The sequence below is a fragment of the Saimiri boliviensis genome, chromosome 16 (assembly GCF_048565385.1).
Source record: "Saimiri boliviensis isolate mSaiBol1 chromosome 16, mSaiBol1.pri, whole genome shotgun sequence".
Classification (NCBI taxonomy): domain Eukaryota; kingdom Metazoa; phylum Chordata; class Mammalia; order Primates; family Cebidae; genus Saimiri; species Saimiri boliviensis.
Window position 1 is genome coordinate 65,390,842 of NC_133464.1, and position 24,934 is coordinate 65,415,775.

General features: G+C 44.3%; 1 protein-coding gene across 2 annotated transcripts in view; it reads right to left on the minus strand.

The window, feature by feature from the left end:
- LOC141581641 (uncharacterized) overlaps window positions 1-24,934 on the minus strand; it is a 208,671-nt gene that overhangs the window by 13,194 nt on the left and 170,543 nt on the right. The window lies entirely within an intron of this gene.

A 24,934-nucleotide genomic window follows, 5' to 3' on the forward strand; every position in this document is an offset into this window, starting at 1 on the left:
CTGTGATCTTAGCCCATGTGGGATTTTGAGTCTAACAAGGAGACCAAACTGATGGGCCCAAACATAAATAGAATACCTGCACATGTGATTTCTCCAAGTTCTAAAACAGGATTTTCTAGAACTCCCAGGAAGATTCCTGACACAGAGTCCAAGTCATAGAAAACACCAGGGAAAACTTTTCGGAGTCTATTGGGAATGAGTTATCCATTCTCTCTCATATCCCCTCCATCCAACCCCAGTACCCTAATGGTGCTGCTGAGCATCATCACGTCAAACCACTGAAGAAGGCTTGACCTCCTGTGGTTGTCAGTCACTTCCTGTCTTCCACCATCAAAGTGCATCCTCCCTGCTCTCTCAGGACCCTACTCTCTTTCTTTATATAAGAATATTCAGCCAGTAGGCTATATAAACCAGGTCCTACGCTAGACACTGGGCTAGGCTTCCTGACACAAAGGTACATGGAGCACAGACCCTGGCCTCAAGGAGCCTACAGTCTCAGCAGGAGAGACAGACAGGTGAACATTGCGTGTATGAAATCTTGGGTTCTAGGATGATATAGCCCAAAGAGGGAGTAGCCGCTCTAACAAAGACATGATGAGAAAGAGTCTCGCAGACCTTTCAAAATGGATCATTTAGGGAATATAAATTTAGAGTGTGGAAAAAAAAACAACAAAAAACAAAGGAAACTGCAGGCACTATGACAGAATAGAGAGGAGGCAAGCAAAATGTTAGTGTCTGAAAATACAGATGGACGCCAGGTTCTAACCTCAGGGGACCAGGAGAAAGAGAGAGGTCAGGATGGTGGTAAAAGAATTGGTTTGGGAGAAAGCACAAGGAAAAGGGTTCTTGCTTTAACTATCTCTGCCTCATGCTGCGTTTGGAGAAAGTGCTTGGTGGAAGCAACAGGGCCCTGTGCTCCGATCACCAGAATTCCTCCGCTGAGATTCTGATGGTGACAGGCCTGCTATGCTCCTCCATTATCTTCTGGCCCAGGAAACAGAACAATGGATGTTTTATTCCAGAGACCTCCATTGAGTATCTCTTGCAACATGGATCTGTGCTAATTATAGTGGGAGGGAATTAGTTTGCTTTTTGACAAATATTTATTGAACACTTACTATTTTCCCAGCACCATGCTAGCTGCTTTGGAGGCACATGAAAATGGACAGTTTCTGTCATTACAAATTTGCAATTTTTATTGGGAAGCCAGATCTATATGTGTATCTCCATGAAATAGAGTCATGGCCAAGGGGGAGGTATGCAGAGGATTCCTCAGAGGTACAGAAAAGCCACACTCAGCCCAGCCTGGATATTCTGGGAAGGCTTCAAGAGGTGATGGAGGCTGAGCTGAGTGTTGAAATGTGAGGAAGAGGTACCCATGGCAAACAAATAGACAGAAATTCCAGATGGAGGAAAGAACATGAGTGATGGCACAGAAACTCCAAACAACAGGCTACGTGTTGGCAACTATAAGTTCTTTAACAGAGCTGGAGCATAAAGTGAAGTCAAGGAAAGGCCAAAGAGGCAATAAGAAAGGTGGCGTTCAGTTCACACAGGACCTGAGGTGCTGGACAAAGTGTGGACCTTTATTCTCTTGTATTGGGAAGCCAAAGAATGTTTTACATTGAGAAGGACAGGCTTAGATGTCATCTAACTACAAAATAAAAGATGGCTGGAGGAGGGCAGATAGGGAGAGAGCACTGGGGAAAAGAGTTAATGTATGCAGGACTTAATACCTTGGTGATGGGTTGATAGGTGCAGCAAACCACCATGGCACACGTTGACCTATGCAACGCCTGTACATTCTGCACGTGTACTCCATAGCATTAAAAAAAAAAAATCATTCTTAGTGCTTAATGTGTTTTATAATTTTGTAATAAATTAGAAAAGAAAAACACAGAAGATGGCTTGAAAGGGTCAAAAGTGGAAGCAGGGAGTCAGGAGTCTTACTCAACAGTTCAGGCAAGAGACAGTGAGCTCCTCAGCTAGGAAAAGGCAGGGCAGGTGGGGAGGAGGGGATGGGTTTGAGGACTGTTTAGGAGGTAAAAGAAGCAATCAGCTTTAACGATGGGTTGGCTAAGGGAAATGAGATAAAGGAGAAGGCAGGGATGAGTCAGGGTGTAGCTTGGCTGAGAGGAGCAGCTGAGATAGGAAATAAGAGACAGAGGGCAGAATTTTGAGGAATGGGGAAAGATTATGAGTTCAGCTTTGGTTGGATGAACATGAAGTACCTCGAGCATGAGAGAGGACTTGTTCATATCCTTTGCCCACTCTTTGATGGGGTTGTTTTTTTCTTGTAAATTTGTTTAAGTTTCTTGTAGTGATAGACTGGATAAAGAAAGTGTGGTACATATACACCATGAAATACTATGCAGCGATAAAAAATGAGTTCACGTCCTTCGCAGGGGCATGGATGAAGCTGGACACCATCATTCTCAGCAAACTAACACAAGAACAGAAAACCAAACACTGCATGCTCTCACTCATAAGTGGGAGTTGAACAATGAGAACACATGGACAAAGGGAGGGGGAACATGACACACTGGGGCCTGTTGGGGGTGAGGGCCAAGGGGAGGGAGAGGATTAGGACAAATAACTAATGCTGGGTAGGAGTGGGAAGGTTCCTTCACTTATTCCTGCAGATGCCTCCGAGCTGAGGAAATCTCACCTTTCTCTGCTCACATGTATGTGTGTGTTTTGGGGCAGGCATGGGGGTGCTGGCATTCTCTAAGATGAAGGTTCCTGTATTGTTGATAATCTCTGCCTGATTAAACCCTAACAGTGGGGCAGAATTTCAATAGTTAGGTGACTATCATGCGGGGCTTTAAACCTAGATGATGGGTTGATGGGTGCAGCAAACCACCATGGCACATGTATACTGATGTAACAAACCTGCATGTTCTGTACATGTGCCCCAGAACTTAAAGTACAATTTAAAAAAAGAAAAGAAAGAGGACTTGTTCAGCAGGGAGTTGGATAGCTAATCTGAAATTCCTAAGAGAAGCAGGAGTGACTGTGAGCATCATCAGCATATAGGTGGCAACAGAACTGTGACGGGCTGGAGTCACTTATCATGAAGGGCAAAACAGGAGACAGAAAGAAGAATAACACATCCTCCTTCCCTTGAGGGAATATATAAGCTATGGAGGAAAGAAGTATGAACACAAATAACTATAATAAAGGAACCATACAATTATCTCTATAATTATAGCAACTGCATTTTTCCGGTCAAATGTTGGATCATGTGGTTTCACCAAGGTTTGGCCACAGACAAAATTGTTGAAGAAGAATCGTGTCAGAAATCCAGTTGGCTTAGTTCTAATAGAGGTGCAAGCAAAGTGTTTTTAAAGCACCAAATAGGAAGAAATTTGTGGAGAGAGAAAGGAATTTGAGTTGATTCCTGAAAGTGGACTTGGAAAGCTTCAACTCTACCTGTATTTAATACTATCTTTGTTGAATATTGTGTCAACCTACAGCCAAGAATAAGGTTGGTACTGGTGAAAAAATTATGACTCCTGGAGTAAGCTCACTCTGGCTAAAGGATTTTCGAGGGGATGTGTCTTAGGACTCCAGGTCCCCTTTTGGACTTCTGAGACCTAGTAATTTGTACTGGTGTCGTCTTTTTCTACTCTGTGTCAACCAATGGGCATACACCTAAATGTATACGATGAATTCCATTGTTAACAAGTGTAATGGGTCTCAGTTATACCTAAACTGGAATTCAGAGTATGTTTATCTGCAGAAAATGAGCTATTGACTAGCTAGCTTCCCCTTCCCCCTCACATCTGTGCCTTGTTCTGCATGAGTTTTTTTCTTTCCTGAAGGGTGGTGGAGGTAGTTTAGTGCACAGGGATTTGGAGAGGCATGAGAGAAATATGAACAATAACAATTCCAACAGCATATATCTCTTCTGCTTCGTGTCGTGAACCTCAACTTTTTATTTGGAAAAATTAGAAATCTTCAAAAGGTTGCAAGAATAGTGCATTGTATACCCTTCAGCTGGATTCACCAATATTAATACTTCATAGCATTTGCTTGCTTTCCCTCTATGTACACATGTGTGCACAGGTGTTTATTCTTGCTGAACCACTTGAGAGCTAGTTGCAAGCATCACAAGTCTTTATCCCAAAATACTTCATCATTTCTATCCTAGGAAAGGGGCTTTATTCTATGTAACAATATAATTTTTACATTCAAAGTTGAATGTTTATACAACACTATCTAATACGCAGCCGATTCAAATTTCCTCAATGTTCCCATTAACATCCTTTACGGCATTTAAGAAAATTTCAGGATCTAATGCAGAACCATTTACTGTATTTAGTTGTCATTTCTCTTTAGTCCCCTTTAGTTCAGAGAATAATCCTCAGATTTGTTGTGGTCTTTCTATAACATAAAGATTTTTGAATAATCTAGGAGTCGCAGATCCTCAGTTTGGACTTTTCTGGTTGTTTCCTTGGGGTTAGAGTCAGGTTAAACATTGGGTGAGACTGGATTTGGAGCCTTCAGAGTCAGCGTTCAGGGCAGAACTGGAAGAGCTGTGGGATGGAGACCCTGCCCTGGACAGGAGAGCCTCTGCAGAGAGCACATTTCAGCCTGGGGCTGGCATGTGGAGGACTACACAGGGTCAGTGTCATGTGCCAGTTCCAGGGCTTTGCAGTGGGAACGTGACCAGGTCAGTGGCACCAAGAAGACTTGGAGACAGAGGTCTAGGGCAGCTGTCAGGGACTCAGCCCAGAAAGAGGCATGAAAGAGTGGTGGGGGCTTGGCCAGAGCAGCTGTACCCTGGAAGAGGATGTGCCTGTGAATGTGTAGGGCTTTCCAGTGGGTTCCAGAAATACTTGGGAGGGACTTGGCTTGGTAGGAGTGGGAAGGTTCCATCAGTTATCCTCATAGATGCCACAGAGCCTAGGAAATCTCACCTGTCTCCACCCATGCGTATGTGTGTGTTTTGGGGCAGGCATGGGCGTGCTGGCATTTTCTAAGATGAAGGTTCCTGTTTTGTTGATAATCTTTGCCTGATTAAAGATTACTCCTTACAGTGGAGTAGAATTCCAACAGTTAGGTAAATATCAGGGCTTACAATCTGGAGAGGAGAAGAAGGTACTGCTTAGCAGGTGGGAAATGAATGAATAATCCCCTCTGCTATTTGCTCATTTGACAAATATTTACTAGATATCTTTTATATGACAGCCACAGTTCCAAGTTTTGTCAATGCCAACATGAATAAAATACAGCAGTTGTTCCTCATGAGCTTGTGGTCTTATTGAGGATGATATGCGCCTCTAAATAGGCTTAAATGCATTGTGACAGATGTTCTACTCTTTCATATAGTGCCATACTGTACAGAAAAGCCTTCTGGAGCTGAAGAGGAGGAGCCCCCTAACTACCTGAGAAGGGCAGGATAGACATCCTGAAGGGTGTGACGTTTAAACTGGGTCTTGAATGTTGAATGAGAATTCTCTCGGTGGGAAATGGGGTAGGGTGGGCATTCAAGGTAGAGAGAACAGTTTGTGTAAAAGCTCAGAAGAATGGAACTTCATAGAGTTTGGATGGAAATACAAATTGTGTGAGACAGCTGGAACATAGGTTTTGGTGCATGTATGTGCATGTCGTGGGCGGGGAGGGTGGTGGAATCTCATACTACAGGAAAGGAGGCTTAAAATCCTGAAGAGGCTCAGACTTCAGGCCATGAAGACACAACTGTATACCACTCCTACCTTTGGGCTATGGTGCTTTGCTTCACTCTCCCCTCCCCTTCTCTCCCCTCCCTTTCCCTTCCTTCCTCTCCCCCTTCTCTCTTTCTCTTCCTTTCCCTTCCCCTCCCCTCTCTTCCCCTTCTTTCCCTTCCCTTTACCTCCCTTCCCTCCCTTCCTTCCCCTCCTTTCCCCCTCCCTTCCCCTTCCTTTCCTCTCCCTCCACTCCCTTTCCCTCCCCTTCACTCCCCTTTCCCCTTCCCCTCCCTTCCCATCCTCTTCCCGTCCTTTCCCCCTCCCTCCTCCTCCCTCCCCTCCCCCTCCCTCCCCCTCCCTCACATACCATACATTTCACCCATTTAAAGTGTACTATTTAGTGCTTTTATATTCACAAAATTGGGCAACCATCATCACAATCAATTTTAGTATATTTTTATCACTTTGAAAAAAAATCTTGTACCCTTTAGCTATTATCCCTTAACCTCCTATCCTTCCAGCCCTGAACAACCCAATTTTTTTTGTCTCTGTGGATTTACCTATTCTGGACATTTCTTAGAGATGGAATTGGGACTTCCAGTTTCTGGCTAGGCATGTAAGAAGTTTGGAAGTCACCACCCTATCCTAAGGAGTAAAAAGCTGAATCAACAGAAAAATTCACAACTCTTTTTGGATCCGTCAGAGAACTGAGATCACAGAGCAAACTGCTGTTCTCTAAATTGTAGAGGCACACAGGTAGATACAGAGAATCACAACTTACAGAAGCCGAAGCCCAGGAGAAGAACCCTCCATGGGCAATAGTGCTGAGGTAGGAAAACTGGAACTATCACCCTGGAATTGCTGGACAAGTCTCAGAGTGAAAACTCCAGGAGGCTGGGTCACAGGGGTTCTGCATACTTCAGTGTGTTTTAACTCCTGGGGCTCAACCAGGTTCTCACAGTGACTGTCAGAGAAAAATCCTCTCAGGCATTCAGCAGGAGATGGGAAAAAGGAACCATTTTAAAATACAACAGAACATTCTGTTCTTAACAAGGTCTGCGCTCAGGAGAAAGTGTTTTACCAGAGCATAAATTATTGGGGTTTATCAGAGCCTAACTGACTTAGAGGATGGGAAACACCCAACTCCAGCCCACTGTAACCATCCTGTCCCGCCTAAAGAAGGGTGGGCTGGGAACACCTGTGAAGCTCACAGTTCACAGGCAGAAGCTCACTAAGTTAAGACCTAATTATAGGACTACAGATCGCTTCCCCTTCCCACACCTTGCCCCCACATTATTAAAGGCCCGTTGACAGCAGTTCCTTTTACCCAGTATATCATACCCAGCTATCAAGAAAATTAAGTTAAAAAAAGTGTTACCAGGCATACTAGCACTCAAAAAACACAGTTTGAAGAGCCAGAACAAGCCTCAGAACCAGACTCACACAAGGCAGAGATGTTAGAATGATTAGATCAGGAATTTAAAACAAATTTGATTAATATTTGACTCTAATGGATAAAGCAGACAGAGAGCAAGAACAGATAAGGCAGTGTAACCCAGGAGATGGTAATTCCAAGAAACAGAAGGAAATGCTAGAGATCAAAAACACTTCAAAAGAAATAAAGAATGTATTTGATGGGCTCATTGGTAGACTAAGGCTGAGGAAAGAATTGCTTGAGGATATCTCAATAGAAACCTCCAAAACTAGAAAGAAAAAAGATGCAAAAAACTAGACCAGAAAATCCAAGAACTGAGGGACAGCTATAAATGTATAACATATAGATGGAATCATACAACATGTGTCCCTTATTTATTTATTTATTTATTTGCGACAGAGTCTCCTTCTGTTGTCCAGGCTGGAGTGCAGTGCTGTCATCTCAGCTCACTGCATCCTCCCCGCTTCTGGGTTCAAGCAATTCTCCTGCCTCAGCCTCTTGAGTAGCTGGAAATACAGGTGCATGTCATGATTCCTGGCTAATTTTTTGTATTTTTAGTAGACAGGGGGTTTTACCATATTAGCCAGGATCTTCCTGAACTCAGATGATCCGCCTGCCTTGGCCTCCCAAAGTTCTGGGATTACAGGTGTCAGCCACCACGCCCAGCCTATGTGTCCCTTTTTAAATGGCTTCTTCTGCTTAGTAAGTTGTATTTCTTTTTTCAGCAGCTGCAAAATCAATAGCATTCTATTGCCCGTAAATTTGCAAAGGGATAGTAAACTCACGGGAGAGAAAAAGAAAACAGGAAAACAGTGATGGGGTATTTGGGAACTTTGAAAGTGCAAAACTAAAGAGGTATAAAGTTCATTTTAAGATATTTTCTTCCTGGGACCATGGCTTACTCCCCAGGTGTAAATATTTCTCTTATGAAAAGACTTCCTTTTGTTTGGGGCAAGGAATAATTTATCTGGAGTCCTGGGCCTCTAGATTATGTCTTTGTATATTGGCTGGTAGAAGGAGCTCTCTTCCCCACTGTCATGTTGATATGGCCTTCATTAAACACCACACAATTTAGGATCTGTGCTGCTTGCTTCTTTATGAGTCTGGCACCTGATAGTGGGGCCTCACAAAACTGCTTCCCCTCCAGAACAAACTTGATGAGCTGGTAAGTGATACAGCCATGCCCCGCACTGTTTTCATAAGTGGGTTAAATTCACATTTGCAAATTCAATGGGGCAGCCCTTGTCCATTTCACTGTGTTGCTGTGCAGAGGAACTGAGTTCTGAGAAGCTCTGGTTTCCTTCTCTGTGAGCCTTGCTGGCACATTTTCAAAGACCACATCAGTCAGTGTGAGTGGCTCTGGGTCCTTTCCATGCAGCTAGCTCAGAGTTTTATAGACCCTGTAACAGAATCTCATAAAAACTGGCTGCCACTTGGGGTTAAAGTCTGGTGATTCTCCCTCTTTTCTTGTATGAAGATTTGATTTTTAGATTTGTTTGGAAAATGACTTCGTTAGCCTAAATCATCTTAGGCTTCAATATTAAAATAGAATGGAATACGCAGTAGTTGACTCATACTATTGTAGCTAGACAACTTGTCACTTAATACTTCATGACTTCAGGGACTGGTTAAATGAATAATTTTATAAGGCACATGGACACCAGAGAGCTTCCTCCATCTTGTTCACTTCTCTAGTGATGTGCGTCATTATTATGCTCCTACCAAATGGTGTATTTTAAGAGCCTGTTATGCATAACTCTGCCTCTGCTTTCTCTTTCTGTTTCTCTCTCTCTCTCTCTCTCTCTCTCTCTCTCTCTCTCTTTCTCTCTCTGCCTCTCCCTTGGCCTCTATGTCTCTTTCATTCACTCAAACTTATATATACCAAAATACTGCAAATACTCTCCCCAACAAGTAGGAAGGGTTTCGCAGGTGGCTTGAGGTTGTCCTGCAGTGGTTTTAAATATGTGTTGATGAGAATGGGCCATAGGGAGGGATGTGTGGGATGGCAGGTGGAAGGGATGCTGTGTCCTAAGATCCCACCCTAGCAAAGTGAAGCTTCTACCTGGTTTTAAAAACCAACCTCCTGATTGTAAGAGCTGTGACCCAGAATCTGCTCTGGGGTCGACTTCTTCTAAGAGTTGATTTGGCCGTGCAAGTCTGGAACACTAAAGTCAGGAGCCCCTGGGGTCAGCAGCAGCAACAGCAGGAGTATGTTTGCCACCAGGTGTCAGTGAGCAACTAACCCCTGACCAGCCTGGTGTGGTGGGAAAGCACAGGGTTTGCAGTCAGGAGAGCTGGGCTGGAGTTTGGGGTTCAGCCATTTACTAGCTATGTGGTGCTGGGCAATTTATTCAATATCTCTGATCATCAATTTACTTTTTTACTGGTGTAAAAGAAATCCCTCGTGTTGGTTATTGTGAAGGTTAACTGAGCATTGAATGTGCAGGTATGGGGAATTTCAGATGCAAGCTTTGTCTCTGTTCCTTGAGGGGAAGTGTGTCATCTGACCCATTTGAGAATACCAGTGGTTTAGTGAGAAAAGTTGCTTTACCTATTCATTCTTTCAATGCTGCCCATTAAGTGTGTGACACCGGGCAGGTGTTGGGATACGGCTGTGAAGAGTCAGACCCTGTCCTCCTCCTATCAATCTTGGGGAGATGCCACCACAAATAAGTCACAATCCAGTGTGGACAAGCACCACACTGGGGAAAGTACAACACGCTCTGGTGGCTTTGGAGTAGCAGACAACAGAGCAGGGAAGGGGTTAGGAAAGGAAGTGGCCCAGGATAGAAATGAGCAACTGGGCAGCTGGGTGAAGGTGAGGCAGAGGATGCAGCATGGCCACAGCAGTGTTAAAGAAATGAGGATGCTGGGCCCTCTGTAGACAGGTGGACGTGGCTTGCGTATGGAGTGTGAGGAGTGTGTTGAGATACATACAGAGATATGGAGCCATCACAAGCTGCCTGCCCCCAGGAGCTTTCTTATGGCCTCCCCAATGATGCTCTGTACCTCAGATGTTGATCCCATGGATGCTGTCATCACCAAAGACAGGATGGATGCTGGGACATTCCTAGCACTTCGAGTTAGAACTTGCAGTACATGTTTCCCATAGAAACAGCATGTTAAATGGTAGTTCAATGTAGTTAGGATATTGCTATAAATAACACCATTGAGTGTACTTAATTTAAACCTGTGAAATACAGAAAAATCAAAGAGAACAGGTTCTGTTCCTGGCCAGGGGTTCTTTTTAAAATGCAGAGCACTGTCCTTTTAGATCTGGCCATCAGAGCATGAATCGGGTCCTCAGGCTGGCTTTGCCTGTGTTTGGATTTGAATTTGAATGTTTTGTTCTAAAAGGCTCTCTGTACAGGATTTCCATGATTCCATCACTCCCTGCTGTTTCATATCTGGCTGACTTCCTCACAGTGAGGTTGCCCACTTGGCCTTGGGAGGTACTGGACTTGGAAACCCTTTTTCTAGGCAGTAGGGGTTAGAGATAGCGTCATCGTTTCCGATTGATTCGTCATCAGCTTGATATCGGTCCATTTACAAAGTCACGCATGACAGTTGAAGCCATGTTTGGAGGCGCCCTCTGACTTTCCACCAAATGCTTTTTGTCTCCCCTTTTCACTTCTTCCAATCATCCTTTCTTTTATCATGTCCTCTAGGCATTTTTCTTTTCTAGGGCAAAATTTAAATTCAGCAAAAGCATATGGGGCATTCCTATGTGTCTGGTACTCAGGATGCCAGGGATAACAGAGCACAGTGTCACTTCCGAGGAGAGCAGAGCGAGCATGATGGCGTGGGAGATGGACAAGTAAAAGGGCTGGTTCTAGATGGTGAGGTGGATGCCCTGATGGGGCAGAGGCTGAAGGAAAACCAAGGAGGAGTACTTGAACCATCTTGGTGATGAGGAAGAGGCCAGCAGGAATTAGCTAGACGACTACAAGTGCCCTCCTGGCACAAAGTCAAATGGCCAAGGGAAAGGATCAGACACTTAGCAGGGTATGCTCAACATCCTGTAAGACTGAGCAAATGGTTGGAGGCAGAGCCAGGCAGAGAGGGGAAAACCGTGAGAGCTGAGGATGGGGAGGCCAGCTCCTGCCTTTCCTGTCTTTCCACAGTGGCATGCAGCGTGGTACTTAGCATCTCCTTACACCACTCCAAGCTGAGATGGGCAATGACCCTGGCCCTCTAGGAAGCCTGTATTTTTCAAAAGCTTCTTTAGAGAAAAGAGCCCCAGGAGCATAGAGGGCCTGAGTCTGCACTGGCAGGAAAATGGACTAAATTCAGGCCAGACTCAAAATAGCTCCTGGAGGTTGACCAGATGGAAATTAGATTACTGCTCTATGTGGGCATAGCACTCAGGAGGCCAGTAAAACTGAGAACAAGGGAGTGATTCCTTCTAGAGAATGGGGTGCAAATGTTACAAAAATATTTATGAGCCATGTTTTTAAAAAAATTCAAAACACAAAGATTTTTTGAGTGCCGCAGGGGAAAAATTACTTTGTTAATAGATGAATATCAAGAGGATTATTTGTCCTGCTGTTTAAAATATTAATATCTGGGCAAGTTAGGGACATAACAAACTGGAGCCAGCTTTTTAATGTTTCTTTCTTAGCTGGGAACAATTCAGTCATTCTCAGATTGCTGTGACCAGGCATGTGGTGTCCCATTAGGAAAATGCACCTGACCTTAGATAAGGGCTGGTCTGTTGTTCTCTTGCTTTTGTCTGTCCCCTGGATTTTTGTGGAGAGCCACCTGCTTAAGATGACCCAGGGCCAAGCGCTATGTATACCTGCACCATCTATGCCACTTTGGCTTTCTTCTCTCATCACTGTGTTGTTTTGGGAACTTCGTTTAGGGAAATGATGATGCTAGCAGGGCAGATTCCCTGAGCTGCCCAGAATCCCAGAGGGCACCTCTGGGGCAGGCGAGTCTGGTTTACTCATCTTCAAGCTGCAGGAAGTAGTGGCTCCAGGATACGCGCCTCAGCTTTGGGAGAAGGAGGGGCTTGGAGAAGGGAAAATTCAATGTAGTGTAAACAAAACAGGATTTCATAAGCTTCTCGGAAGCACCTGGACCTGACACTTGTCATCTGCTACTAAATTTGGACTTTTCATGTTCCTTGCACAAGATATAATGGCAACCGTGACACAGATTCCGGGATGAATTTAGACAAACAACGTGGCTGCTGAGGATTTGTACCTCTTACAAGTCTAAGACACATCAAAGGCTGTAGTAAGCATGACTCAGGACAATTTCAATTAAGTTGTCAAAAGTAGGAAAAAGTCAGCAGTACAGCTGATCACTCTCTTTCGTGTTTTTCTCCACTTGTAATTTCCATGACCCTCAGTAAACTGCGGGGGGCGGGTGGTAAAACTATTTTTGTTCTCTGAGCTTTTGCGTCGTGTGTAAGCTGATTCCCATGTTTGGGTAATATTGTGGAGAGCGTCAGTACCACCACTGAAGCCTCCTGAAACCCCATCACCTCCACCCTCTTCCTGGGCAGGGGTAGTGAATCTCCCTGACTTTAAATTTCCAGAGCACTCATGTGTGTCTCGATTACAGCACTAGTTGCTTATAGCAAATTATTTGATCACTAGTCTGCCTCCCCTACCGATCTTGAACCCCATGAGGGGTTCTATCATTGCCTTTTGTATTCCTATTGCCGTGTCTCATTGCCTTTTGTATTCTCAATGTGGGCACAGTGCCTGGGACACAGTAGGCACATATTTGACGCTGAGCAGTCATCCTGATTCTGGGGGATGATGTTTTTGGTAGTCAAAGGATGATGGAATAGACCCTCATGGAAAGACAGGTAGGAGGTGGAGGAAGGAGGGGAGCATTTGGAGACCAGAATTCCTCTTTTATTTATTAGGTGTTTCTGTCACTATGGGCCAACCATCAGTTTGACCTTTTGTCACCCATGCAGTGAAAATACTGCTTTCCTTCTAGATTTTTGGGAGATTAAATGATGCAATAGATATGAAAATGCTTTTTCGACTGTGCTGAGTTTTATGGAGGAGAGCATCATCATTAGTGAAAAGAAGCATCTTCAGCCAGGGATTGGGACAGTCACACTACAATGTAGTTTTCTCACAAGCTCTCTGGATGATCTTGGGCTTGTAAATGACTTTTTACCTGTTGTGGATTCTTCATCTCTAAGGAAATTGTCAGTTCTATTTTCCAGGGTCACTGTGAGAATCAAACCAAAAGTTGGTTTAAGATTAAGATCTGTGAACTGGAGTCAGGATATTATTAGATAAAGAGGGGATGAGTTTGTCCAGTGTCTTCCTTTTGCCTGTTTTCTCTGCCGTCCTTGTGTCTGCCCCTGCCTCCCTACCATCAGTTCTGGGCATATGTACGTGCATGTAACCCAGAGGGCCTGGATTCTTGGAAGTCTGCTATGAGGATGGGATGGAGGAGGGCAGTGGAAGCCACCTGTGCTGAAAGCCCACCTTTTGGGGAGATGCACTCAGGTGTACAACAGACACATGTATTTCTGATATATCTGTACCCAACTGGGCCCAGGTAATGCTTGCCACTCTTAAATAAGATCAGCTTTTTGTGCTAGCAAGGCAATATAAGCAGTTAGGGTTCTTACCTGTGCACTGAAAATAAAACATTTCAAAGCCTGATTAAGTAGATAACCAGGACTCTAGATTCAGGGTATATTTAAGATGGTAATTTGTGGTGTGTCTTGTGATAGAGGAATACAGTTGGATTCAACTCTGTTGTGCTTTACTCATTTTATCCCAAGTTTCTCATTCCAACAGGTCCTTTAGATTGTGAACTCTCAGAGGAGAAGAGAGACATGAGGGCGTTAGGGGTGTCAAGTGGAAGCTGAGAAGGAGCAGAAAATATCCCAAGCCTGGGAGGCTGTTAAAGATTGGTGCCCAACAAGTGACAACACTTTCACCCTTCTCTGTCCACATCCCAGGTTAGCAACAAGACATGGACAGAAATGATTGTGTAGAGTTCCCAGAAGGACGGAACCCCAGGGAACAGGGCTCCTGGCTCCAGCAACTATTGGATTCCTCTGCACCTCACACGGGCTGGGAAGTACCAGACACTCAGACTTCAAGAGACCATCTCAGCTCTTTGTATGATCCTTGTAGGTCAGAAAGCTCCAGTAGGTACTGAGATAGGATCTTGAAACCATTGCTCAGAGTTGGATTTGATTAAAATAAATAAATGTGACGTTTCTTGGGTGACTGAATATGAGCAAACTTACTCTCACTTCGTTGGCAGTACTTGTTTTAGAAATTCACCTCCCATGGGGTTCTGTGGGGTCAGTTGATATCTAGTCCACTTCCTAGCATCAACATCTTCAGGACTGCAGGGGCTTGAAGCATTGTCAGTGGAGCAAGAGGAAAAGCTGACAGCCATTTTTCAGAAGTCAGGCTGGCAGGGTGTAGTGGACACTGCCACTCACCTGAGCCAAGAGCTGAGGTATCTTTCACTCCTCTTCCCACTGAGAATCTTTAAAAGCCCTGGAAGTGAAATAATGGCAAACCACTAACCAGGTATCATACTAAAAACACAACACACATGAGTTGATGTGTGTACCCATAGCAACTTTGGGATATTCCCATTGTAGATGTGAAGAAACTGTATGGAGGTACAGAGATGCACAAGACCACAGAGCTAGTCAGATACCGAGCTAGGAGAGAACCAGGCAGCCTATCTTCAGAGTTCATGCCCTTTGCAATTGCATTCTTCTGCCCACCCATCTTGACTCATCTGGGCTGGGATGTAGGGTGACATATGCATATTCTTTTGTGGTTATTAAGAGGTAGAGTACTTATTTTTAGGACGAATCTGTAGAAGTACTAAAACAAAAGGAGATATCTGGGTAACTATTGGTTGTTTCATGTCAGCAATACCAAGCAATTCTCTTCCTAGCACATTTCACTTAACCTAGATTTTGCATCAACAAATAACTTTCAGTAACTGAGGCAATCTTGAAGTGGATTAGAGCAAATTCCTCCCGTGCTAGTCCGTAACTAAACCAAATCTGCTCTGGTCTGTGGGGCTTGTCTTTGGAAATGCTGAGATATAGGGAGTGGCAGGGTGAAATCACAACAACATTCTTTTTGCTTTCTGGCAAGAATGTTGAATTCTAGCTGAGCAGATGTGGCAAACACAGAGTAGATGGTTTCAACTGAACTGTTCCATTTAAATGACATTTGACTAGGGATTTGGAGAGTATTATGACTACTTTGGGAAATTCCTGTGTGGATGTAAATAGAGCTTAGTATTTGTTTATAGATAAATACCCAAAATATCATCACAGGTGAGGATTTAGAAGATACAGCAAGAGTTAGCTCCCCCCGCTCCACCACCTCACCCAGGGCTTTATTTTATATATGGGTACTTCCCACATAGCACTAATTTCTGGATATGAAGATGACATTTCTTATGGTACTTTCAATTCATATAGCAGAGGGTTCATATAAAAATAGATATATTTGTGCTTTATGTAGGTTTTAATTTTATCCTTACTAAGAGAAACATCCAAGTAACTAGGACTTTCACTTGTTAGAAGCCTTGAAACCACTCCATTCCTCCCCTCCTTCTCCCTGCCTGGAGAATCTAACACAGGGCTATTTGCTGCAATCAAAATAAGGCTCAGCAATGAGCAAATTGTTGAATGCAAGTCATCTGGGAGGACTCTCACAGCCATTTTGTCCTTAGTGCCCTATTACTTTTCATTTCTGATACAGCATTCCCCTTGGATGTGGATTTCTGACTCTCTGCTGCAAAGCCATCTATCCATCCATCCATCTGTCCATTCATTCATCTATCCAGCCAGCCAGCCACCCATCCATCCAGCCAACCAGCCAGCCATCCATCCAACCATCTATCCATCCAGCCAGGCTTTCGTCCATCCATCCATCCATCCAGCCAGCCATGTATCCATTTGCCCATTCATTCTTCTCCTCAAGTATTATCTATCCCCTGCCTTCTCCACACTAGTCCTTCTTCAGTGCCCCAGACCTTCCTGCATCGGTTGTCCTTGCAGGGCCTGTGGACTTCCAGTGGCTCCTTCTCTCACCATGCAGGGGTATGCATGCAGGGCACTGTGAGGCCATCCTCAGGCTCACCTTCCAGGATCCCTCTGCTGGCCAGTCTGAGTCCACTGCTGGGTTGGCTGGTTGGTAGTTCCCATCCAGCACACCCCTCTGTGGTTGGGTCTAAACCCACATGCTGGAGTGGGAGGAGGGGAGGTTTGGGGGAGGGAAGGCTCCTCTTCTTTCTGTGTGGTGGGAGACCCCTGCATGTCTTCCTCTGCCCTTCTATGCATGGTCAGCTGGAAAAGCTTTGGGTCTTCATACTTTGTTTTGTTTTTAAAGCTTTGGAAATCCTGATAAAATCCTTTCTCTTACCAGTCTTTCTCTTCTTTCTTTTTTTTTGAGATGGGGTCTTGCTATGTTGCCCGGGCTGGTCTCAAACTTCTGGGATCAGGGGTCCTCCCATTTCAACCTTTTGAGTCAGCTTACAAAGCATATTGTCTTTAGAGTGAAGAACAGTTTGACATTCACAGCATAACAATGGTGTCTTTCCTCCAGTTAGCACATCCCCTTCCTGGGGCTGTGACTCTCAGCAGCACCCTCCAGTGTTGCTGGCAGATGAGCAGAGGCAAAAAGGGCCTCTTGGAAGACAAAGTGGGCGAGAGTTCGAAGCCCCTTTCACCATGCGTGAGCCCACCTGCATGCGGATTTATCTCCCACAGACTGCCCTGCAGTGGTGCTCTCTTTCATGGGACATGGGAAGCTGCTTTTCTTTTTATATTGCATTCAGATTCTGACATCAAAACTTGAATGGAAGCTCTTGATCTGGAAATCCCTGCCCACAGCCCTAGACCTGAGCGCATGGGAAGCTTCTGTGCTGGGCTTGGCCGTCACACCGCATCATCTCTGTCCCACTGCCCCTGGGGAATTTGGCCTCAGGTCTGTCCTGAAGCAGCAGCCCTGGGGTGTGACCATCTGTTAGGCCAGCAGACTAGGGAATCCTTTGGGGAAGGGGACCCTCCCTGGATTTAGACTCTCGTCAAATGCAGGCCCTCTCTCTAACTTAGGCAGCTTGATGCTTGTTTCATAAGGGCATAGACAACAAGCCTACCTCAAGAGCTTCAACATTTGGCCCTGGATTTGGCTACAACCATCTGTCTGACATACTGGCATTCCTCCCAGCCACACTGAGGGAGAACTAACTTCCTAAGTGTTTCATCTTTATGGCCTCAGAATTCAACCATTGCATACTGTCTTGCTTCTGTCTTTGTATATTTTATTCCCTCTTAGAACACTTTCTACTTGTGGTCTTTGATTTAACAAACATTCACACTGAATTAGAGGATCCTCCACTGATGGCCTAGAACCTGTTGCAAATTCTTCTCACAGCAGTTACCCCCAGTATTGTGATTGCTTCCTGGACCAGCCTCCTTTTTGACCTTATGATTTTTTTTTTTTTTTCTTGAGACAGAGTCTTGCTTTACTGCCCAGGCTGGAGTGCAGTCATATGATGTTAGTTCGCTGCAACCTCCACCTCCAGGTTTCAAGTGATTCTCCTGCCTCAGACTCCTGAGTACCTGGGATTATAGGCACGTGACACCATGCCTGGCAAATTTTTGTATTTTTAGTAGAGATGGGGTTTTGCCACACTGGCCAGGCTGGTCTCAAATTCCTGACCTCAAGTGATTCTCTCACCTTGGCCTTCCAAAGTATGACCTTACAGTTCTTGAGAGAGCAAAGATAGCCTCTTGTTCATCTTTGCATTCGGCACCTAGCATACCGTCCATGCCTAGTAGCTGTTCAATCAAACGCACTAAATGAATGAATAAATGCGGGATCATTTTTATGTATTTTACAAACACAAAAAGTAAAATCCTGATGAAGGATTGGCTAAGAAGATATTTTTTGGGACTGAGAAAACAAGCTAGAGCTGGTTTAGTATGATTTTCATTGTAACCTGACCTTGAGGCTCTAGGCTGAGTAAACAAAAGATGAGAGACAAAATATTGGATTTGAGAAATGTAATTGTCTCCATGTTTAAAGTTTTAAAAATCTGATGCAATTTGACTCACATAGGGGAAAAAAAAATGTGTTGCTATGAGAGAGCTGTGAATTTTATCTCATCTCCGGGGCAACAGAGTGAATAATTTTATGGAGAGAAGGGGAGAAATTGAGACAAGTCTCACAAAGCAAATCCATTGTTCCAACCAGAAGTCATTTAAAGAACAAAACAAAACATAACAAAACAAACATTCCAAATCCACAAGGGTAGGTATCAAAACCCACATAAAAGGAAATGAGGCAGATTCCTAATACATAATCTTCTGTGGTGGAGGCTGAGAAGATGGTGAAACAATGGAAATTTTATGAGCATCAAGCTTTGTCCAGGCACAGCAATGCAGGCCTTGTGATGTTGACAGCGAGAAGGAAATTGCAAGTCAGAAGGATCTGTAAGTACGAGCTACCTCCCGAGGCCAAGTGGGAAACATAACCAGCCCCGTGTGGTATATGAAGGAATACGATTGGGGGATTTTTCTGAAAAATGTTGGCTAGGAGAACTGCCCCTCACCTCTTGCTGTGGTTCTCTTACCTTGAGTGTTCTCATGTCAACTCCATCAGGAGAAAGTTTCAGGTCCGTTTTTCAGTAAGGTTGATTCCCTCCTGGTTCGGGCATTCTGCAAATTAGTTCGTTGTCATGGGGACAACATTTCAACAATTTGTTGGCACAGGCCTTGTTAAGTGGGCAGAAGAGGACCGAGAGAAGTATTCACTTCGGCTTGCAAGCGCCTCCTGGGTGGGAACACTGTCACTTCGTGTGTGGGTGGTAGTCATGGTGGGCTGTCACAAGACTTCCTGAGTCTGGACTTATCCATTCATTCTTTTATCTCTTCATCTACTCAGAATACAGTGTGCTTTGCTTCATATGTGTGCCCCTGATGTGTGACTTCAACAGTGATGTCTCCAACTTCTGGACTCTCAGGAGCCTCCTGCAGTATCCAGGCTCCCTACACTTGGTCAGTACATTCCCATAACAGACCACAGCAGTTGTTTCTGTTTCCAGCATTTCATATTTAGAATGTGGAAGATGTGAGCGTCTTTTTACTCACTGCTGATGGCATCTATTGTGAAATATCCAACTGCCTTGAGCCCTCCAGGCAGTGCCATCTGTAGGTGTATCCACAATGCCAAGCCTAGCAGTTGGATGGCCAGCACCCCAAGTCATGCAGTGGGTGTAAACAGTTGCATGCTTATGGCCTGCACCAGTGTACGAGCCACTGGGGAAAATAGCCCACAGGGCATGTGCATTTCACAGCATGTATGCCATGTGAAGCCATTCTTAGGGCCTCACTATGAACAGTATGTGAAATAAAGCATCGTGCAGATTTGGAGGCAACTGATCACGTTCAACACAGAGAGCAACATCTACTCAGACAGTAGTCTGGGATCATTTAGCATCCCCAAAATCATCCTGGAGGCAAAGAGTATTTCATATCTCAATAGCCACTGAAGGCCTTGTTCTGTTTCCAGAAGTACAAATATTGGTGATCAGAATGACACCAGTATGTCATCAAGAAAACTAGATATGTGTTTATAAACACACACACACACACACACACACACACACACACACACATGCACACACATATTCTAAGGTGATGAGTGTATAGTAATATTTCAGGAAGATTTTCTACTGACTTGATAACATAAGAAAGGGGAAAAGATCAATTTTGTGGAAAACAAAGTTCTGCGAATTATGACTTTGTAGTACAATGTCATAAAAATTAAGAGTTCTTATGCCTGGATTTCACAGAAACACTGCTAGAGTGGGAGGGATTTTTCAGTCCCCTGTTATGGTGGTTTAAAAATAACTATCAGCCTTAGAACCCTTTGTACAATAGGATCTTATGCAGGAACCCTGCCTATATGTGAAAGGAGCTGTAAGAATAGTGGTTTCCAGGGCTAGGTGTGAGGGTACAGAGGAGGGGAGGGGAGGGATGGGCAGGGTGGATGGGGAGGGATAACACCAGGAGAAATGCCTGACAAAGGTAAGGGGGGTGGGGGGAGATGGAGGCAAAACCACCATGGCATGTATGTACCTATGCAACAATCCTGCAGGATGCAGGACGTGCACATGGACCCCGGAGCCCAAATACAATAATAAAAAAAAAAAATAGTGGTTTCAGGTTCAAGTGTTGTATTAGTTAGTACAGGCTGCCGTAACTAAGTATCACAGAGTGAGTAGCTTAAACAATATACATTTATTTCTGGAGGCCACAAGTCCAAAATCAAGGTGCCAGCATAGTTTCTGGTGAGGGCCCACTTCCTGGCTCATAGATGGCTTCCTCTCTGTCCTCACACGTCAGGTAGAGAGAGAGAGCAAGCTCTCTGGTGTTTCTTCTTATAAGGGCACAAATCTCATCACGAGAACCTCATCTAAACCAAAGGAACTTCCAAAGGCCTCAGCTCCAAATACCATCCTACTGGAAAGTGGGGCTTCAACATATGAATTTTGGAAGGACGTAATTCAGTGCACAGCAGGCGTGGAAGCTGAGATCTAGGGAAATCCTGTGGCTCATCTATGCAGAGGGGGACTTGCTCCTAGGTCTGATAACATCTAATCCAGGGCTCCTTGCCTTCTGCTGCACAGCTTTGACCTTTAGAACCACCCTGGATCCCGCCTCCTTCATCTCTCTGTGTGAGAGTTGTATGGGTTTAAGAAAGTAGGAGGCTACCTTTCCCAAAACTTATCAGGAGCAATATTAATAATTATATTAGACATGGCTCTCATTTATAGAGCCCTGACTCAAGTCAACACTGTTCTAAGTTCACATATAGAATTTCATTTGCCCCTCACAACGGTTCTAGGGAAAGGTATTCTCTCTTTTCTACTTTACAGAGAGAGTACAGAGGCATCACAGAAGGTCACACAGCCATAAGTGGCACAGCTGGGGACTCACCCAGGCTGTCTGGTTCCCGAGTTTATGTTCTTAATTAGTACCACGATTAAGAACAAACAGTGACTGCTGGTCTATCCTCCATGGGGTGATAATTTCCCCTTCCTCTTCTTGGGGGACATTTATTCAATAGTCACCAAGGAGGTTCAGCACGCTGAGTGTCCTACAGCCTAGATATGCAGTCCTCTGCTGTTGAGGTTTATGCCTGGACTTTGATTGACACCAGTCCCTCCGAGGGCTCTTTCCACAGCTGTTGCTTCTGGTTGGATGGCCTGCTCACTGTGCTAGGCACCCCAGGAAGGGATTGAGAGTTGTGGATAGCGGAAATGTGTAGGGAAAGTAGGGAATATCTTTTCCTGCCAATATACAAGCAGTATGTCAGATTAGGGAATTCTACTGGCAAGGGTTGAGGCTTTGCTTGACACTGAGTTAAAAGTTGCTTCACCTTTCCAAACATCAGCTTCCTCACTTACAAAGTGTAACCACTGTATTGCAAGTTGTCTCCGTTAATTGAAGATGCTTGCCATATAGTAGGCACTCAACCATGTTAGCTTCTCCCCCCAGATGCTGGGGACTGTGTGCTTTCATGGAAAGAAATGTTCTGCTAGACTTAATTGACATCATCTTTCTTTGGTGGGTCTTTGCTTCTGCCCCTGAACCTTTTAAACTTGAGATGTTTTTATGCTTCTGGGTAATGAGCAAAAGTCAGGCCAAGGAGGAAGCAAAAGTAGGATTTATGCGGGGGGGCCACGGAATAGGGAGGCTAGAGATTAGCAGAAAAGAACTGCAATGATTTTTAAAGAAAAAAAGAATAATATCCTGGAAAGAAATAACTACATTTTAGTTTATCTCATTGTATCAAGTCTTAGAGTGCTTTTAAAATTATCATTTTATGTCATGTTCTCAAGTGCAGCCTCAATGAAGAATCAGTCTCCCAGAAAGATTCAAACAGTTGAAATAGAGGAATTAGAAGATGAAGACCTTAAAAAAATTACCCACCAGCGCAGGAATGAGGAGAGAAAAGCATCTTCAAGGCTCAGAATCCTATTTGATCCCGGATTCTGCCCCAGGTCAATATTCATTTAACAGACTTGTCCCAGGGAACAGAGCTGGTTAACAGGAAATGTGCCCTTGAAGAGTGAAAAAATTATCTTACTCTTCTTCCTTGCAGATTTTCATTTTCTCACTGATTCTATAGTAGCAAGGAGCAGCTGATGCGTTATGCGGTGTCTTTCCTATGGGAACATGCAGTTTGGTAGCAAAGAAACAGAGTGAAAAAAAAAAGAGTCACCCAAGTGGAATTGATGAGGGTAAAGGGATTCTGATTGGCCAACATAGAAGATTAGAAGTTATTCATGGAGATGAAGCACACAGATTCAATTTAATATTGATTTCGGCTTCAGGGGGAAGAAATTGCCCTTGCCGCTGAGCGTGGTGTCATGAAGAAATCTGTTTTTTCATTTGGAATAGGACTCTCTTCCCTCCTACTCCCGTAGCCTCCCCACATGCATGTCTCTTATCCTGGTGGCATTTTGAGAGGCTGTTTATTCACCCCAAGGGCAATGGAAATCAGCATATACAGTGCATTCCGTCCGAGTCACCCGGGAAGAGTGACCAGGAAATCCCACACAGAACAATTCCCTGAATAAGATGTTTTGCTACCTTATAGCCTAGGGTTGTTAGGATTTTCTCTAACAAGCCTAGAGCCTGTTCTTACAAAGGATTTTTAGTAACAATCACTCTGGTTTTGCCTCCTTCACACAAGAGGGTTTAAAAATAACCAGTGTTAAGATCCAGCACCGGGTTCACTATCACTCTGGTACCCATTTCTGGTGCATGTTTTCCTTTCAAGCCATGAAGAAAATGACATTATTCAGGGCCCTGGCTGCTGTGTGTGGCATCTTCCTGTATCTCTGAGCACAAACACTCACCCATTTATCCCCTGGCTGCCTGACCACCTGAAAACAACGTGACTGATACGCAAATAGTGCCAGGCAAGGAACAGGTGGGTAAGCTGCGCTTGGGGTCCTGCCAGCCCTCCCATCATGGAATAAGAAAGCTCGCAAATAAACACCGTATGATTTAATTGAATCTGAGCGAGGAGATAGGGTTTTTACAGAAACTAATTATGGCAGGCAGCTTGGCATATTAACGCAGTAAATCTCGCTGATGTCAAGCCCTGGAACTGCTGCTACGAGGTTTTATTTTCTCTCCTGCTCTCTCCCTCTTCCTTTGCTCCTCAGTTTCTTTCATCCAATCTCTCTCTACTTTCTTTCATCTCTCCCTCTTCTTGCTGGCATGCTTAGACTTCAAACGGGGGGACAGTACCCATAGCCCTCTGATTTCCCTGTATCAGGTCGATAAACATATAGTTTTGTTTGTGTAAATGTGTGTGCATGTGGGTGTGTTTTGTCCTCTCTGTCTGTAATGGGCATGACAATTCAAGATAGAAATGGTATAGTGAGTCATCTATAGCAGGCAGCGGTGGGGGGAAGTAGTGGGTACGAAAATGATTCAGACAAACTCTCGGCCTTCAAATAGCTGATCATTGGTGGCATGGGGCGGGGGCAGTGGTTATGGAAAGGGAAAGAAGAAAGTTACGTAAACAACTGTCTTGGGAACATCAGGCAGAATGAGGTACAGTCATCATGAGACTGCAGAGAGAGGGGTTTTAATGTTGACTAGGAGATCTAGATCTAGCTTCATTAAGCTCCTTTCCTTCACAGCCACTTTCTGTTTCACTTAGGAACAGACACTTGACTACAGACTATGAGTAAAGAAATTCGTAAGTGCACTTTTTATTTCCTTAGGGAGTCCGGACGTAAGTGGCCCCAGAGTTTGTTGACTGACTTGGTTATGCTTCCAGGCTTTCCCACCCTCTCCATCGCCGTGCCCCATGCTGCTGGCTTTTGTCCCATGCTTCCTGGTCTTAGGGTGCCTATTGAACTTTCCGTCCATGCACGAGCATCATAAGGGCAAATCTTCTCTTTATTAGCCTCTAGATTTTTATTTTTTAAGAAACAGAAGATTTTTCTAACGCCCCCAATACATTTTTTTCTTATATTTCTCTCTTAATCCATTTGGGCTGCTATAACAAAATACTGTAGAATGGGTAATTTATGAACAACAGAAATGTACTGCTGAGAAGGGAGGCTGGGAAGTCTAGGAACCAGCAGGTTTGGTGTGTTGTGAGGGTACCTTTCCCCAGGTTCACAGATGATGCCTTCTTGCTGTGCTCTTACATGATGAAGGGACAAGTGCCTCTCTGGGGCCTCTTTTGTAAGGGCACTAATCCCATTCATGAGGGTTCCACCCTTATGACCTAATCACCTCCTAAAGCCCTCACTTCCTAATGCCATCACCTTGGTGATAAGGTTTTAACATATGAATTTTGGGTTGGACAAAAACATTCAGTTCATAGTAGTAAGTATCTAGCAAAGGGGAATGAGAACGAGCCGTGATTCCTTTCCTAGGAATGGTTGCATTGTCACTCTATTAAAATTAAGACTCTTTTGTATATATCATGTTTTGGCCCACACATACGTTTCTATCTAGAATACAGTTTAGTTTATAAATTTTCACAGGAAGAGGTTAACAACAACTAATAATAAAATAGAACAGTTATAAAAATATGCCAGCCTCACTATTCTTGTGCTTTGGGGCCATTATTAAGTAAAATAAAAGTTACTTCAATACAAGCACAGTGACGCTGTGACACTGGATCTGATAACTGAGTGACTAATGGGTGGGTAGCATATATAGTGTGGATACACCCTGAACAAAAGAGTGATTCATGTTCCTGGGGGGAGGAAGCAGGGTGGTGTGAGATTTCATCACCACACTCAGAGTGGCACG